The 19,627-nt window shown below is 37.6% G+C and overlaps 1 long non-coding RNA gene across 2 annotated transcripts in view; it reads right to left on the bottom strand.

Annotated features, from left to right (window-relative positions):
* The window catches only part of LOC131111471 (uncharacterized), a 116,124-nt gene extending 100,631 nt beyond the window's left edge, over window positions 1-15,493 (bottom strand). The window contains exons 1-5 of one of the 2 annotated variants that reach the window (XR_009121194.1): window positions 15,202-15,493; window positions 15,018-15,140; window positions 14,710-14,933; window positions 2,536-2,840; window positions 2,398-2,451 (exon numbers count right to left, since the gene is read on the bottom strand). This is a non-coding gene — a long non-coding RNA (uncharacterized LOC131111471). Of the gene's footprint in view, window positions 1-2,397; window positions 2,452-2,535; window positions 2,841-13,286; window positions 14,419-14,709; window positions 14,934-15,017; window positions 15,141-15,201 lie in introns of those variants that run through there. The other variant, XR_009121188.1, reaches the window with a different exon arrangement.
* Between the last annotated feature and the right edge of the window lie 4,134 nt (window positions 15,494-19,627).

Genomic DNA, 19,627 nt, shown 5'->3' on the forward strand with positions numbered 1-19,627 from the left:
CGAAGTGCATTCCTAACATGAGTCAGCCGTTCCAAGGAGCGTCGACTGTGGTTCCAATGGCGTAGATATTGTGTTAGCCTCGTTTAAAAGTGTACCACCACTATGGAAATGACTCTTCGGATCATCCGGCGTCTACATCTTACATATTCCGAACTGGGGAAAAAAAAACGTCTGGTGTTTTCCGAACGTATATTAGATTACAGACGAGCAATCATCCAGAAATTTTTCCTGATTTTTCCTATTTTCCTAATCTCATCCGGTGCTATGTCACTTTCTCCTCCTCGTCGCTCAAATGCCAGCGAGGTGTCATGGCGGCGTGACAGTCGAGTCGCATCCCGTCTAATGAGCACCCCCCCCCCCCCCCCCCCCGCAGAGAGCGTGAGGGGCGTTGATGAGGAGAATCCGATGAATCAGGGCGGCTGTGACCCCCCCCCCCCGCCCCGGGTGGACATTGACTGGGAAAAGTGCATGCGTTGCTATTAGGACGTTGACACTCTCACCTCCATGCGCCCGGAAGCTCCGAATGTTCATGCGTGGATCTTAGCGCTTTAGCGTTAGCGCTTAGCTTGCCCTTCTCGCTTCTATTGGCTACTCAGCTGCCGGTGATGGATAAGGTGGGGGGTGCATTGAATGAGCACTGCATTATGCATTATGTTCTGATATGAAACTATTCCGAATTCTGTTAGCCGGTCCTTGAATGCACCGTAATTATCAAAAGTGAACTTCCATACCCAGTCATTGCCAAATAATGATCCAGATATGGATCCACTGATGACCCTTGACGGACTCATGAGTGAATATAATATAATCATAACAACATATAGTAGCCATGCTAGCGGACCAATCACAGCAGCAGATTGTGGACGTGATGACGATGATGAGTTCAGTGACAGCATGAAAAAATAAACATTGAGATTAAATTGTTTGGGTACTTACCGGGACGAGAACCAAGAGTTGAGCATCAAACATTTCAAAGTCCAGTGATGATTTACTTCATGTATATTTCTGACTAGCAATGCCATATGCCTTAATTGTTATTAATAATATATTATATTAAAAAAATATATATTACATATGTATAATAATATACATAATAAAATAATATATTAATAATAAATATAATAATAAAAATGAATATTAAAAAATATATAAAATCAAGTTAAAACAAATAATAAAAACTTCAATTATATTATATTATATTATATTTGACGGACTCATGACCGACTGAAGTGAATATAATATAACCATAACAACATATAGTAGTCATGCTAGCGGACCAATCATGATGACGATGATGAGTTCAGTGACAGCATGAAAAAAATAAACATTGACACCAAATTGTTTGTGTACTTACCGGGACGAGAACCAAAAGTTGAGCATCGAACATTTCAAATGAATGGAGTCCAGTGATGATTTACTTCATATATATTTCTGACTGGTAATGCCATATTTTCTATACTACATAAATATCTGCGTTGTAATATTACATTTTTTTATGTTATTATAATTTTATTATTCTTCAAAATCTTCTTTTTTTTACATACAAAATACAAATAAAAAATAATACAAATAATAATAATTATTATAATTAATAAATTATTATTATTCATATTAATAATTATTAATAATTAATAACAATAAAAACAAACATTATAAATCATAAAATAAAATTAAAACAAATAACAATAACTTCAATTATATTATGAAAGCAGGAAGTGAACAAATGTAACAGTTACTGATTGTAATAAATTATGATTATTAATATTAACCATTATTAATAAATTATTACTATGGTTAATATTAATAATTAATAATTAGTAACAAATATTAATAAAAATATTAAAATGATAAAATAAAGTTAAAACAAATAATAACTTCAATTATATTAGGAAAGCAGGAAGTGAACAAATGTAACAGTTACTGATTGTAATGAATTATTATTATTAATATTAACCATTATTAATAAATTATTATGATTACTATTAATAATTATTAATTATTAATAACAAATATTAATGAAAAATAAATATAAAATAAAGTTAAAACAAATAATAATAACTTCAATGATATTATGAAAGCAGGAAGTGAACAAATGTAACAGTTACTGATTGTAAAAGTACCAGATGGAGGGGTAGGATTTAATAAGCTTTGCTTCTTCCTACTCCTTTTGGACATGTGGAACTGGGAACTGATTATGGGATGCATTCAATTGTAATCTGATGCATGTTCATATGAAATTAAACCATTACCATTATCATTATCATATATATATATATATATTTGCAATTTTATGATTTTATTTCCACAGTTTATGTCTTAGAAGTGTCTTTGTATCCTCACTAATCCGATGCATCTGATTGGATGCATGTAGTAAACATTCAGGAAGTGCCCTCCTACCTTTCGTCTCGGCCGGTCCGCTGAGCTGAGAAATGTCGGAGTAAAGCAGGAAGTCTGAAGAGGATGAAAAAAAAAATGTAGTGACAGGCGTTAAAAAGCCGAGGACACCGATGGCGAGGTTTAAAAATGATATTTTACCCTTAAACTGTTTGGAGAGCCTCTCGGCAGGCGGGGTCATGAATCAGCCTGTCCGGCGGTCCTTCAGGCGTTCCGCGGGACAGCGGTGCGGGTCGGCGGCGGCGGCGGCGGCGAAGGAGGCCGTGACAGGTGAGTCGTCCCCGCCTCTTCATCATTTAAGGTTTAATCGAAGCTGCCACCTGTTACGACCTCTGCCGCCGCTGCTTCCCCCGATCCCAACCCCTTCATCCATCTCCGGACTCGGAAGAGAAGCGCAGCGGGGACCGAGCTCGGCGGTGATCACATCAGGACCAGAAGTGGACCACCTGTCGGAACAAATACTGGGGAGTAAATAATGGATCGGGGACACATCGTCCTGGTAAAACCAGGATTCCTAACCACTGTGGGGAGCGATCATCCGGTGATCCGGATATGATCCCGGTGGGAAATAATCCAAATAATGCATCTATTTATGCTAGCAAACTATCAGTTGAGTGGGAGGAGACCAGGGTTCGATTCCACCCTCGGCCATCTCCGTGTGGAGTTTCCATGTTCTCCCCGTGCATGCGTGGGTTTTTTTCCGGGTACTCCGGTTTCCTCCCAAATTCCAAAAAAAACATGCTAGGTTAATTAGCGAGTGTGTGAGTGTGAATGGTTGTTTGTCTATATGTGCCCTGTGATTGGCTGGTCACCACTCCAGGGTGTTGTACCTTCTTGTGGAATTTTGCCCATCATCCGTAATTCTTGGGCTGCACGGTGGACGAGTGGTTAGTGCGCAGACCTCACAAATAGGAGACCCGAGTTCAATTCCACCCTCGGATATCTCTGTGTGGAGTTTACATGTTCTCCCCGTGCATGTGTGGGTTTTTTTCCGGGTACTCCGGTTTCCTCCCAAATTCCAAAAAAAACATGCTAGGTTAATTAGCCACTCCAAATTTTCCATAGGTATGAATGTGAGTGTGAATGGTTGTTTGTCTATATGTGCCCTGTGATTGGTTGCCAACCAGTCCATGGTGTTGTACTTTCTTGTGGAATTTTGCCCATCATCCGTAATTCTTGGGCTGCACGGTGGACAAGTGGTTAGCGCAGACCTCACAGCTAGGAGACCCAAGTTCAATTCCACCCTCGGATATCTCCGTGTGGAGTTTCCATGTTCTCCTCGTGCATGCGTGGGTTTTCTCCGGGTACTCCGGTTTCCTCCCACTTTCCAAAAAAAAAACATGCTAGGTTAATTAGCCTCTCCAAATTATCCATAGGTATGAATGTGAGTGTGAATGGTTGTTTGCCTATATGTGCCCTGTGATTGGCTGGCCACCACTCCAGGGTGTTGTACCTTCTTGTGGAATTTTGCCCATCATCCACAATTTTTGGGTTGCACGGTGGTCGAGTGGTTAGCGCAGACCTCACAGCTAGGAGACCAGAGTTCAATTCCACCCTCGGATATCTCCGTGTGGAGTTTCCATGTTCTCCCCGTGCATGCGTGGGTTTTTTTCCGGGTACTCCGGTTTCCTCCCACATTCCAAAAAAACATGCTAGGTTAATTAGCGACTCCCAATTATCAATAGGTATGAATGTGAGTGTGAATGGTTGTTTGTCTATATGTGCCCTGTGATTGGCTGGCTGGCCACCAGTCCAGGGTGTTGTACCTTCTTGTGGAATTTTGTCCATCATCCGTAATTCTTGGGCTGCACGGTGGAAAAGTGGTTAGCGCACATACCTCACAGCTAGGAGACTCGAGTTCAATTCCACCCTCGGGTATCTCCATGTGGAGTTTGCATGTGTGGGTTTTCTCCGGGCACTCCGGTTACCTCCCACATTCCAAAAAAAACATGCTAGGTGCTAATTGCTAATTAGCGACTCCAAATTATCCATAGGTATGAATGTGAGTGTGAATGGTTGTTTGTCTATATGTGCCCTGTGATTGGCTGGCCGACCAGTCCAGGGTGTACCCCGCCTCTCGCCTGAAGACAGCTGGAATAGGCTCCAGCACCCCCCCGTGACCGTTGTGAGGAAAAGCGGTAGAATCTCTTTCCATGCGGACGTCGTTTGAACGTCCGCACGTAGCCCAGATTAACATGTGCGTTTTGGAAACTTAATTACATGTCGGGTTGCGACGAAGACGGCGCACGATTTATGACGACTTCCCGCCAGTCGCACTTAGCTCGGCCCGGGCGCGCCGTAAATTGGCCGATTACTCACCCGCGCGGGCCTACATGACACACAATAATTGGCAAACGCAGATTTTACTTTTAGGATGATGTATCGATCGCGCTGCCCCCGAGTGCAACACCCGCGATTGAAATCCATAACGGACGTTTCCTGTTTATCTGTCTGCAAAGGTCACGGTGGGACTAGCAAGATGGAGAGGCTGGCGCTACGGAAAAAAAAAAAAAAAAAAAAAAAAAAAACATGTGCTCTGCAGTTTGTATTTTCCACAACAACAAATAGAAGTTGCAAAAACAAGAACATGTCCAACCTGAATACTACGATGCCAAAAGTGCCTAGAATCCATCAACCATGGAACATACCGCTAGCATTATAACCCGGTCATTTCTATTTGTAATAATCCAACCTAATCCAAGCTAATTTAGTTTGCTATCATCGAATGTATAGCATATCATAACATATTATTGTCATTGTCGATCGCTTCTCTGGTCTTAAACTACACACTCTCAGATATTTGTGTAGTGTTTTTGTGTCCTTGTTAGACCCAGTTTGTGCTGCTCTCTGAAGGGAGTAGTTAACAGCATGGTAAGAGATTTTTGTTTAGATTTTTAAATGGGTTTATTAATAATCTATTAGCCTTATAAAATGATGAACTTGGATTAGCAGCCATACCAGGAGATTGATGCAGAGGACTGACAGTTGTTGATAGTAGGCCTCTATGCAAAAATGTACATCCTTCTTTGAAAATCATCTCAGTCATTTTTATTGTTTGGGAAATGGATAAAAATGTTTGTGAAATGGAAAAAAATTGTTCACAAAATGCATGAAAATTTGTTTTTCTTTGGAAAACACTCTCAGATATGTCTTCTTGCACGGTTGTGTAGCGTTTTTGTGTCCTTGTTAGACCCAGTTTGTGCTGCTCTCTGAAGGGAGTAGTTAACAGCATGGTAAGAGATTTTAGTTTTAGTTTCGATTTTGGCTTTTCTAATCATCTATTAGCCTTATAAAATGATGAACTTGGATTAGCAGCCATTTTTTTTTAAAACACACTCTGGGATATTTGTGCAGCGTTTTTCTGTCCTTGTTAGACCCAGTTTGTGCTGCTCTCTGAAGGGAGTAGTTAACAGCATGGTAAGAGAGTTTTGTTTAGATTTTTAAATGGGTTTATTAATCATCTATTAGCCTTATAAAATGATGAACTTGGATTAGCAGCCATACCAGGAGATTGATGCAGAGGACTGACAGTTGTTGATAGTAGGCCTCTATGCAAAAATGTACATCCTTCTTTGAAAATCATATCATTCATTTTCATTGTTTGGGAAATGGATAAAAATGTTTGGGAAATGCATGAAAATGTGTTTTTCTTTGGAAAACACTGTCGTCTTGCACAGTTGTGTAGCGTTTTTGTGTCCTTGTTAGACCCAGTTTGCGCTGCTCTCTTAAGGGAGTAGTTAACAGCATGAAAATTTTTCTTCATAAAACTAAGAAATTTGCAAGTGATCTTAAACTTTTGAGCGGTAGTGTACTATAGCGGTTTTCCCATCTTTCCACCTTGCTAACACACTAAACTCGCTTCGCAGTATAACCACGTAGTGTATTTTTTTATGTCTGAGTTAGGAGTGTATGGTTGTTGTAGGGAGTAGGTGTGATGAATATTCACATCACACCGCGGCTGTAAACAAACCACGGTGGACATCAACCATCCTGTAAAATAAATCCGCCTGCGGGTGTTCTGCTCGCCTTTTTTTTTTTTTTTTCGTTTTTTGTTTTCTCATAAAAAAAAAAAAACGACAACTGTTTTGACCTCCAGCGACACGTCAACATGACGCTTTATGGATGGATGTGCGCTGCCGCAGCCGGGCTCGTCCCCTCAGGTCCGCTTCCCTGACACCATCTTGAAACCTTGTTCACAAGCACCCCGAGGCTCCATACACAAACACACACACACACACACACACTGTGGATATGCTGCATGGAATATGGAACCACGGATAGTTGGCCTGCAGGTAATCTGCTCCATAAAAGGTTCTGTCACAGTTGCGGCCCCGCCTCCTTCTGGTGGTTCCAAAGCCGGCTGACCCGTTTCCACAGGGTGAGACGAAGTAAAGAAATATAGGGACGGAGGTCTGGGGTGGGGGGGTGGGGGGGAGTGATGTCACAACCTAACATGAGTGGCACACAAAGAAGCAGCAGGGAAGCTGTTGGGGCTGATAAGACCAGCAAAGCTCCCATGAGCTCCCATTACTCCCAGTCCAATCCAGTAATGGGTTTCAATGGGATGTGTATATTCTATTATATACTTCTACTATATACTATATTCAACTTCTGGTGAAATTTTAAGTGCAGCGAATTAACTTCATGTTAAATGACTGGTGTCCAAAGTGCGGCCCAGGGGCCATTTGCGGACAAAAGCTGTTTTTTTATTGGACTGGGACACATTTTAAAAATGTAAAAAATACAAAAGAAAACTAAAACAAAGTAGCACAAATGGAAAAAAGAACTGTAATTTTACGAAAGCATTCAACAAAACGAACGAAAAAAGTCACAATGTTATGAAAATAAACTTGTAATATTGTCATTCCATGTCATTTTACTCGCACAGAGTTGAAATCTAAAAGAAAAAAAATATTTTTTTTCAAGTCAATATTATGACAGACAAAAAAATATTGGAATGCAATTTAGTAGCATAGAGTTGAAATTGTCCAAATTTTACAGCAATAATAGTATAAAAAAGAAGGAACATTTTATTATTATTATTTATTTTAAATAAACAGTAAATAAAACAGTAATTTGGGAAAAAAATTAGGTTGAACTTATATTATGGGGAATGTCAAAAAATTACAAAAATTGATTTTTCAAAAATGAAGAAGAAATTCATCCACATTGCAAGTTATCACAAATGCTTGATTGCAGTTGTTGCTGCTCAGAGTGGCCCAAGCAATTGCGGATGAAGGCTGTTTTTTTTTTATTGGCCTGGTGCACATTCTAAAAATGTAAAAAAAAAAAAAATACTAAATTAAAAAAAAAGAAAAAGTAGCACAAATGGAAAAAAAGAACTGTAATTTTACGAAAGCATTCAACAAAATGAACACTTTTCTAATGTGAAAAAAGTCAATTTTATGAAAATAAACTTTTCATTTTACTCGCATAGAGTTGAACTCTAAAAGAAAAAAGGCATTTTTTTTCAATATTAGTCAATATTATTTTTAACAATTTTGTCAATATTATGACATACAAAAAAATATTGGAATGGAATTTAGTAGCATAGAGTAGAAATATTCCAGATTTTATAGCAATAATAGTATAAAAAAGACGCAAAATAATACATTTTTTATTTATTTATTTTAAATAAAATAAAACAGGAATTTGGGGAAAATTTAGGTTGAACTTACTATATTTTAGGGAATGTCAAAAAATTACAAAAATAGATTTTTCAAAAATGAAGAAGAAATTCATCCACATTGCAAGTTATCACAAATGCTTGATTGCAGTTGTTGCTGCTCAGAGTGGTCCAAGCAATTGCGGATGAAGGCTGTTTTTTTTTTTGTTTGTTTTTTTATTGGCCTGGTGCACATTCTAAAAATGTAAAAAAAAAAAACCTACTAAATTAAAAAAAGTAGCTTAATGGAAAAAAAGAACTGTAATTTTACGAAAAAGTCACAATTTTACAAAAATAAACATTTCATTTTTTTAGTAGCATAGAGTAGAAATATTCCAGATTTTATAGCAATAATAGTATAAAAAAAAGAAGCAAAATAATATATTTTTTAATTTATTTATTTTAAATACCTCTGTTCGAGCCCTAACCAATTAGTCAAATTAATCAAAAACAAGCTTCAGATTAATCGACTAAGGAAAATAATAATTATTATTATTATGTCCTTATTTTGTTGCTGTAGCATGATTGTAGCTACTTCGAATGTTGTACTTGTTATACGATATCGCCCGTTTCCGTGTACGTCCTGTTTTTTTCCCCATCCTATATCATTGTGTGGGTGTAAAAAGTGATAACCCTTAATCACGGCCGGGTAATTATCACAGCGAGAGCCTTCTGGCGTTTCCTTGACGAGTAAATTTGAGCATTACTTAAAAGTACTCTTTACTAAAATACACACATTCACATTTGTTGATGTAGTTTTATCGATGTAATGTCCTAGTTTTTATTACAAAAAACCAGCATGTTTACGTCCTCGCCACAGCTGCCCGTCTTTCCACGTGACGACCACCTGTGGACAGGGGGGGGGGGGGGGGGGGGGGGGGGGGGGGGGGGCGGGCCCTGCCCCCAGAGCCACCGCATCATCCATCTTTATCTCCATTCTAATGGGGCTTGCAGCTGGCCACCTCCGGCAGGAACGCAAAACATCTGCAGAGCACCGTTTGAATCCACGCGTCAGGAATATTAATATTAAAATCAAATATAACTACAATACGAATGTGTGGAAATAACTTCCGTAGGTCTCTTCGGTCATTTGTGGAACAGTACCGCTCCGCTAGTAGGGGGGGCGCCATTACAGCTCATTTGAGCATGAGAGATTTACACTAATGAACCCACCAGGGATGAAGAAGCAAACAGAAGAACAAGGATCGGGAAAGCGGGATGAGGACTACCAAGGATGGAGAAACCCAGGTTGGATGGGTACAGCGGGAATGGGGAGAATAATGAACAACACGGAGGAAAAAACCTCGACGGGACATCCAAGATGGACATTACCAGGGTGGGAGAGTAAAAAAAAAATGGCCTAAAATCAATATCGCCATATATGTTGCAGCCTCTTGCAAAAAACGATTTATTCTTTAGCATATAAATGATAAGATAATAATTTAACATAAATCCAATTAAGCCGTTCCCGACACCCAAAACAATAAATTTTGCAAAGAACAATTATACTTTTACGTGGAGAAAACAACCGAAAATAATTATAAATGAGGAATAAATGACAGACGTTATGGTTGATGTGCAATATTGTACAATAACCAGAGAGTGTACAAAAAAAATTTAATTTTTTAACAATGAATGAATCATACAAAAACTGGGGCATATGAAAAAAAAAACAGGTTTGATTAATGTTGCAGCGTAATTTAAGATTAATATTATTAATATCAACATACACTACCGTTCAAAAGTTTGGGATCACTTGCAAATTTCTTTGTTTTCCAAAAAAAAATAAATTTTCATACATTTCACAAATGTTTTTTTCATTTCACAAAATTTTTTTTGCCACTTCCCAAACAATAAAAAATAATGAGATGATTTTCAAAGAAGGATGTACATTTTTGCATAGAGGCCTACTATCAACAACTGTCAGTCCTCTGCATCAATCTCCTGGTATGGCTGCTAATCCAAGTTCATCATTTTATAAGGCTAATAGATTAGCTAAAACTAAAACAAAAATCTCTTACCATGCTGTTAACTACTCCCTTCAGAGAGCAGCACAATCTGGGTCTAACAAGGACAGAAAAACGCTGCACAACTCTGAAAGAAGACATATCTGAGAGTGTTTTCCAAAGAAACACAAATTTTCATGCATTTCACAAAAAAATTTTCCATTTCACAAACATTTTTATCCATTTCCCAAACAATGAAAATGAATGATATGATTTTGAAAGAAGGATGTACATTTTTGCATAGAGGCCTACTATCAACAACTGTCAGTCCTCTGCATCAATCTCCTGGTATGGCTGCTAATCCAAGTTCATCATTTTATAAGGCTAATATACTAGCTAAAACTAAAACTAAAATCTCTTACCATGCTGTTAACTACTCCCCTCAGAGAGCAGCACAAACTGGGTCTAACAAGGACACAAAAACGATACAGAACTGTGCAAAACTCTCTAAAACTTGCATAAAAGACTGGGTCATATTTTGAAACATTAATACACATAAATACATGTCCAAAGTGCATTTATTAGGGCATTTTATCACAGGATAAACAAAAGATAGTATTCTCTTTTGAATTTAAGGCAGTTAAGAGCAGTACTCTAAATACCGCTAAATGTCGCTTAAAATCCAAATGTCACTTTGGTAAAAAGTCACATTTCGAGTCTAAAGACGAGAAGATTGGCGGATAATTCTGGCTTTTCCAGCTAGCTTTTTTAATATTTTTATTATTAATTTTATTTTTCCTTTTCATTTAGTCACTTATTTATTTTTTATACTGTATTTGTCGTTTTAACTACTTTTAAAAATATAATTATAATTTATTAATACCAATCAAATGTATGATTATTTGTTTTAAATTGCCCCCGGGTCATATTTTGAAACATTAATACACATAAATACATGTTCAAAGTGCATTTTATCATAGGATAAACAAAAGATAGTATTCTCTTTTGAATTTAAGACAGCAAAGAAAACGCCGTATCGATAACGCCATCATAAATACCGCTAAATGTCGCTTATATTCCACTCCATTCTTCATCACGCACCACGAGTCAGACCAATAACGGGTTTCTATTTCCTTCCAGCAAGGACCTTATTCACTCGGAAACAATGATTCTTTCTCACTGTGTAAGCACAAGAACCCTATTGATCTTGACCAGAAGCTGCGAGGGTCAAGCGTCTTGGTAACTATCTATTTTCACAGCAATCCACCGAGATTTTCTTGCTGGCTTTTTTTCTCTTTTCAAGTGTGATTTATTTTTTATTTTTTCATTTTTTTTTACTGCAGTTTAATGGAGTCGCTACTTGACAACGCAGGTCGACTGTTGCCATAGCAACACGTAAGCCCATTTCTCCTCCAACGTTGTTTTGATAAAAGGTGTTTTTTTTTTTTATAACCTCCTCCAAAATAAGAGTCTCCCTTTCACCTGGCTGCCGTTGAGTGAAGAGCGTCGCCATGACGAGCGGGAGCATAGATGCTCCTGATCTGTCCTTAAATTGCCAATTAGCTTTAATGAGCGTATTTATTTTAATGAGATGTGCTATTCGTTTTTTTGACGTGCGCACACATAAACACCGTCATAACCGCCACGCCACCGAGGACGGCCCCGGCTCTCCAACAGGTCAGCGACCTTCCAACCAATCAAGGTTGATTTGTTCCGCTATCGCCACCCTCCGCCCACATATCCCAGCCCCCCCCCTCCCCCCTTTTTTTTCCGCTTTGCTTAATTCTTTTCATTTATTTCTTTCCTCTTGACTGTCAGTCCATCTTATTCTAATGAAGCTTTGATTTCGGTGCGTTCTCAAGCATCCAAGCCGTAACGATCTGCCGCTGGCGGCCTCAATTAGATTAGCTTTGGGTGCAGGGATGGGGGGTTGGGGGGGTGGATGGGGGGGCATTAAAGGCAGTCATGACTGACCTCATGCCGCATGCTTGATATTAATTGTCTTAATGGTTTTAATCCCTCTGAGTGCACAAGTCAGTTTGAGGGGTAAACTCTGCCAGCAGAACGTCAAAACTCTTGGAGGACGAAAGTCCGCCATATTGTTGGACTTTGTTTTGGTAAGTTCCATGGAGTTCTATCCCGGAAAGAAGAAACATTCACTCGGAATTTGGGAGGTTGACTGGGTTAACTGTCCTGCATCGTACTGTACTGTACTTTATTCTACTGAAATGAAGTCTCAGCGATCCTCATCCGGGATATCCCATCCCATCTGTCCATCTACCTCAATCCCTCCCTCCCTCGAATTTATCAGGGTTTAGGTCACGGGGGGCAGCGGTATCGGTAGTGAAGTCCAGACTTTCCGTTCTACGACCAACTCTTGCAGTTCCACTGGGAAAAACACCAAGGCGTTCCCAGGACAGCTGTGAGACAATCCCTTCAGCATGTCCTTGGTCTTTGTGCAGCGTTTTTGTGTCCTTGTTAGACCCAGTTTGTGCTGCTCTCTGAAGGGAGTAGTTAACAGCATGGTAAGAGATTTTAGTTTTAATTTAGATTTTTAAATGGCTTTTCTAATCATCTATTAGCCTTATAAAATGATGAACTTGGATTAGCAGCCATACCAGGAGATTGATGCAGAGGACTGACAGTTGTTGATAGTAGGCCTCTATGCAAAAATGTACATCCTTCTTTCAAAATCATATCATTCATTTTCATTGTTTGGGAAATGGATAAAAATGTTTGTCAAATGGAAAAAAAAATATCGCAAAATGCATGACAATAATTATTTTTTTGGAAAACAATGACATTTGTCTTAAACTACACACTCAAATATGCATCGTTTTTGTGTCCTTGTTAGACCCAGTTTGTGCTGCTCTCTGAAGGAAGTAGTTAACAGCATGGTAAGAGATTTTAGTTTTAGTTTAGATTTTTAAATGGGTTTATTAATCATCTATTAGCCTTATAAAATGATGAACTTGGATTAGCAGCCATACCAGGAGATTGATGCATAGGACTGACAGTTGTTGATAGTAGGCCTCTATGCAAAAATGTACATCCTTCTTTCAAAATCATATCATTTATTTTCATTGTTTATGAAATGGATAAAAAAATTGTTTGTGAAATGCATAAAAATGTGTCTTCTTGCACAGTTGTGCGGCGTTTTTCTGTCCTTGTTAGACCCAGTTTGTGCTGCTCTCTGAAGGGAGTAGTTAACAGCATGGTAAGAGATTTTAGTTTTAGTTTAGATTTTTAAATGGCTTTTCTAATCATCTATTAGCCTTATAAAATGAAAATTTAAATTTTGAAAATTTGTTTTTGTTTTTTTTTTAGAAAACAAAGAAATTTGCAAGTGATCCCAAACTTTTGAGCGGTAGTGTATATTGCACAGCTTGTATTTTTTGGTTTTGGTTGAGCAAAACAAAGCGAGCCAGGTTTTTGCTCCACAACAATTTGCTAATACTTAGCATATCTTTAAGTCGTGCAGTCGTTCAAACTCTTAATTTTTTTGTTATGACATGCAGGAAAGCGAACTTTACGAGTTAGCGCTCTTGAAGTCTCACTCAACAATCTATTAAAAACTAATAGTTAACATTCCTCGACATATAGCAAACATTCTGTGATAGTTTGTACAAGGTGACATGTGAGGTGCTTAGTCCAATTCCATCCTGAAGCGGGACATGTTTTTCCTCCAATCACGCGTGGGCGTAGTGACGAGCGAGAGCTGTCAATCATCTCAAGTCCATCCAAAGTTTCCATAAGCTTTTTTGGGAGGCAGAACGCGTTGTCCCAGCAAGACGCATATTTAGTGCGGCGTTGCATATTGTAACATATCCCTGACATTTCCTCCCAATTATACACTAATCCCGCATCCACGGCACAATGTCGCTGCATTTATCAGTGGAAATTGATGCAATTTATATTCATTTTGCACACTGACACAATAGCACTGTACGGGAATGGATTCCCTTCTTCAATGAGCGCGTGTGGAAATGGCGAGATAAGACGTTTACGCTGAGCGCCAGCTCAAGCAGAAAGATGAAGAGTTAAGGATAAATCCGCTGTGGATTTTTTTTTTTTTTTTAAGCTCCATTTTGTGAATGTTTATTTTTTTGTTATTTTTTTTACTTTTTCTACCTGCATGAAAGAATTTTAAAATGGGTAGACTATCTCCGCCAGTCTGGTGTACTTACTGGTATATTCATCGTCATCATTAACCACAAGTCAGACATCTCAACAATATACATATTCTTCTTATATTATTCTTTTTTTATTACTTTTTTTATTATCCAACACAGTTGCCCTCCGCACTTGCCCTCACGTGTCGTTCCATTTCCCTCGAAAAGATGGAGTAAACTTGGTGAAATCTACCTTTGGACGGCTGAGCGAGCGAGTCACTTGAGAGATACCCAGAATGCACTGCAATTTTGTAAGAAAAATACATACATGGGGTGGCAGTAATTTGTTTGAAAGATGTATGACATGAGGAAGGTAAATATTCTATTTGATGATACTTTTGCAGGGGCAAAATGCCACAGGACAAAATTGAAACAGCTAAAAAAAAAGGTACTTAAATAAAAAAAATAAGTCATAATTTTAATAATTTAATGTAATAATTAAATAATAAAATAACTACCACAATAATAATAAAAATAATAATAGACAGTCATTTCTCATCATTTGTAAGGAGCAATACAGTGATACACCTACCTGCTTGGGCTGAAAGTGAAGAAGAGAAGGTGCGTTCCATTTATCATTTCCATTCCTCTCACATCCACATCCAGTGACGTCATAACAAGTGGCTCGAGGAAGGAGGGCAAGTCAAACTCTTATTGGAATCCAGCCCTTACAGTGTACAGTGTTGTCAGCACTCATGACTCTTCCTTATGACTTTTTGAAGAACGTCCATCACGCAAACGACCAGCAGGTTTCATCTGAAGCACAGTCATAAAATATTTTCATTCATAAAGTACAAAAGTAAAAGTATTCACACTGCAATATTTAGTATCCATACTCACTCAGACTCTGTCTGTCACGTTAGCAGCATGCTAACTAGCTAAAAGAGGCTTGAACACATGAACAGATACCTGCCAGGTGTCCGTGTCAAGTCACATACAATAAACGTGTACTTCCGGTATCCCCTGCACAACACATAATATTAATAAAAGTCATATAAAACTGATAAATATTAGTAATAAGTACCTCGTCAGTATTTAGCGGCTCACAGCTGGAAGTGCTTTTCAAACTTCCGTGTTTTCGATAAGCCCCGCCCCCCAGCGCATCTAATTGGCTGATAACCTCCATTGGGCGATTCGAGTCAAATATCGATACCAGTAGTGATATCAGTTTCACTCGATGTTTGTTTGAACATTATATTGAACATTATAACATTATTATATTGTCAATATGATTATATTTATATATTGTTCAGAATCAGAATCTGGTATAGTTGACGCAATAGGAGGAATTTGTTCTGGTTGGGTTGATGCAACAATAAAAATAAAATAAAATAAAATAAAATGAAAATAAAAATGAAAAAAATAAAAAATACCAATAAATACATATAAATTCATGTCATATATTGTACATTTTACTTATTTTACACTATTTATGTTGCACATACAAATGTGGGCAATAAAGGGGAATTATTGTATCATTTTGTTACTATTGTTACATTGTCTTATAATGCTGATATAAATATATATATATATATATATATATATATATATATATATATATATATATATAGTTTTATTGTATATATATATATATATATAGTTTTATTGTATATATATATATATATATATACATTATAAAAAATATTTTTTTTTATTGTTCACAAATAAGTTGAAAATACAAACTTTCCTTTATTGTTTAGTCTGATTAAATTATGATGAATATATATATTATAAAAAAATATATTTTTTTTTTCAAAATATATATATATTGTAATAGTTTTATTGTATGTATATATATATATATAAATATTATAAAAAATATATATTTTATTATAAAAAAATAAAAAAATTTTATTGTGCACAAATAAGTTGAAAATATAAACTTTCCTTTATTGTTTAGTCTGATTAAATTATGATCAATATATATATATTATAAATTATACATATTTTTATTGTTTTATTGTATATATATATATTATAAATATATATTATTTTTTTCACAAATAAGTTGAAAATACAAACTTCCCTTTATTGTTTAGTCTGATTAAATTATGATCTACAAATTAATTTCAAATAACAAATTCATTCAATGATCTTGAAAGTGTAAAGTCTCCAAGGCCTACCAAAATTCCACAACATGATTCTCCATATTACTTCAAATTAATAAGCAAGTTATTGTTAGGAAGAATACTACTTTAGCAAAACTCTATTGTGCCGGGATTCCACCAGAACCAGAACCAGAACCAGAACCAGGAGGTGTTTAACTCCACGCTGCTGCTCTGATGAGGAAGCAGATGAGTATTCCATCACACACGACCCATGATGTCCCCGAGACAGCATCATCCCCGCGGCCGGGTCGCCCTGTCAGCTGCTGTCGGTCCCGCAGGCTGACGGGGTGTGTGTGTGTGTTGTGGGGGGGGTTGTCTCCTTCGGGAGATAATCACTAGCGGGAAGCTCACAATCTGCCGGGTCGCGGGTCAAAGATTCCTTAAACTGTCAGAGGAGCACCGGGAGGAACCGTCGTTTTCCTGCCCGCTGAACTCAGCAGGCGAAAGGTCGCCCGTTACAAGATCTCCTCACGCTTTTCACCGGGAGCAAATCTTCGTCTGTCACGAAGCCTGAAGAGCAAGAAGACCTTATCAACCTTCAGGATGAAGGCATCCAAATAATACACATGCTCTCTCTGCCCCTTGACAGAACAGTGTCAACACTAGGGGGCGCTCATCTGGAGAACCCACGGAACTTTCAAACATAACTTTGTTGACAAAGTGAAACTTTGTTGACAAGTAAACCGACGCAATGCATTTGACTTGACTTTCTAATGACCTCAGTCGGCAGGAGTGGGCATGCTGGGTAATTTTCTGTTGGGGGGAGTGTGCGTGCGGGCTTCCCAGCATACCTTGCGGGTTATGGTAATGGTTTTACTTCATTTGAACATGCATCAGATTACAATTGAATGCATCCCATAATCAATTCCCAGTTCCACATGTCCAAAAGGAGTAGGAAGAAGCAAAGCTTATTAAATCCTACCCCTCCCATCTGGTACTTTTACAATCAGTAACTGTTACATTTGTTCACTTCCTGCTTTCCTAATATAATGTAAGTTATTTTTATTAATTTTTTTCAATTTTTCAATTTTATCTTTTTAAAAAAATGTTATTTTATTTTTACAATCAGTAACTGTTACATTTGTTCACTTCCTGCTTTCCTAATAAAATTTAATTTTTTTTGTTTTTAAATATTTTAATTTTAATTTTTACAATCAGTAACTGTTACATTTGTTCACTTCCTGCTTTCCTAATATAATTTAAGTTTTAAAAAATAATTAAATATTTTAATTTTAATTTTTACAATCAGTAACTGTTACATTTGTTCACTTCCTGCTTTTCTAATATAATTTAAGTTTTAAAAAATTATTTTAATTTTAATTTTAATTTTAATTTTAATTTTAATTTTAATTTTAATTTTAATTTTAATTTTAATTTTAATTTTAATTTTAATTTTAATTTTAATTTTAATTTTAATTTTAATTTTAATTTTAATTTTAATTTTTTACAATAACTAACTGTTACATTTGTTCACTTCCTGCTTCCCTAATATAATTTAAGTTTTTTTTTATTTTAATTTTAATTTCAGTTTTCAATTTTCAATTTCAAAGTTTTTTTTAAATAAATTAAAAAAAATTAAATTAAAATTTTTTTAAATTTCATTCATTCATTCATTTTCTTTTCCTCACGAGGGTCGCGGGGGTGCTGGAGCCTACCCCAGCTGCCTTCGGGCGAGAGGCGGGGTACGCCCATCCGCCGTGCAGCCCACTATGAGCATTTCATGGTAAAAAATAATAATAATAATAATCTTAACAAACTTTGTGGAAGCCTTATCCTGGGATGGTCACATGACTGTCACATGACAACCACTCCTTAATGATTATTCTTATAGGGACTTGATGAGTTCAAGTCCAGCACAAAGATGCATTTTAACACGTTTCAAATGTTTTTAGCATAAAAATGCTAACATAATCGTGGTAAAGAGAGAAGGAGTAGTGGAGGGGCGACGACATAGGTTGACGTGAAACCAAAAACCCAACAAAAAGCGCCCGGCGTGACATTGCGACCGTTTTCATTTTTCGCCCTGCATGTTGCGTCAACGCCAGTGAAGTCAAACCGCATCGGTTGCATCACCACAAAAGCATCCACGGCGCTAATTACGCGGCGCCAGAGGACACGAAAAAAGTGCGTGCACACAACAACAGCATGATCAAAGCCTCTGTTTACGGAGGACGGCGGTCAGCCATACTCGCCGGTCTGCCTCGAGGTGAGAAGATCGTGGAGCCAAGTGGAGGGGGGTGGGGGGCGGGGGTGTTCATAGCCTCACCATTCTCCATTCTGTGCCCCCGCCGCCCGTCCCCAAGCCTCGTTAATACGCTTCTGAAGGTGTCCTAATTGGTGCTTAATTACCCCACCAGTCAGAATGGAACAAAGTGGAGGAATGAATTAGCGTATTGTGTCATCGTGAGAGAGAAAAAAGCGGAGGCGCGGCGCACCGAACGGGAAGACGTGAAATTCGGAGTTTCTCCTTTTCCCGCGTACATAAAACGTTAAACGGACAGATGGTAATAAAAGCAGCACATGGCAAACAGGCGGGGGGAGCCCCCTTCACAGACCCCGGGGGGGGGGCGGCGCCTGGTGTTCACAAAAAGAGCGAGCGCACCATCCCGCGCCTCCTGTGTTTTTTTTGTTTGTTTTTTTGAAATTCTCTGTCATTACTGCAGTGGGAGAGTTTATTTGTACCGTCTTTATCGACAAGTGTTTTGATTCCCAAAAAGGGGCGGGGGGGGGGGGCATCACCCCAATTCTGGACTCCCTGCATTGGTTGCCTCTTCGCTTTAGAGTTGATTTTAAGATTTTATTGTTTGTTTTTAAGGCGTTGAATGGGCTGGTGTTAGAATAAAATGTAGCTAGCATGAATATAATATTAGTTATCACCCTTATATCCATTTGCTTAGACAATAGAAAGTGTTTGAATGTTCCCGTGACCCTGATCAGAGACCCCCAGTGACCCCCCAGGTCCTGGAGGTGCCTGGATGCGCCAACAGCAACCCCGCAGATGCTCACGTTAATCCTGCAAGAATGTGTCAAGATAAGAACTCATAAAACAATAAAAGTAATTACTCTCACATATACACACACACACATAGACAAACAAATACAAACAAATACAGCTTGTGCAACTGCCCCCCCCCCCTTAGAGTTGCACGACCATGTAGTAGGGACCCCCGAAAGAATTTTATATTTTAATATCTATTTTACTATTTTATTTATTATTTGATCTTTTAGTTTTGGATTAAATTCAATTTGTACCTTTATGTATTGTATAAATTATTATGATTTATAATTATTTATAATTATTACATTTATTTATTTTTATTATATGTATAATAATTATTAATA

This window comes from Doryrhamphus excisus, chromosome 2, assembly GCF_030265055.1.
Source record: "Doryrhamphus excisus isolate RoL2022-K1 chromosome 2, RoL_Dexc_1.0, whole genome shotgun sequence".
Lineage (NCBI taxonomy): Eukaryota > Metazoa > Chordata > Actinopteri > Syngnathiformes > Syngnathidae > Doryrhamphus > Doryrhamphus excisus.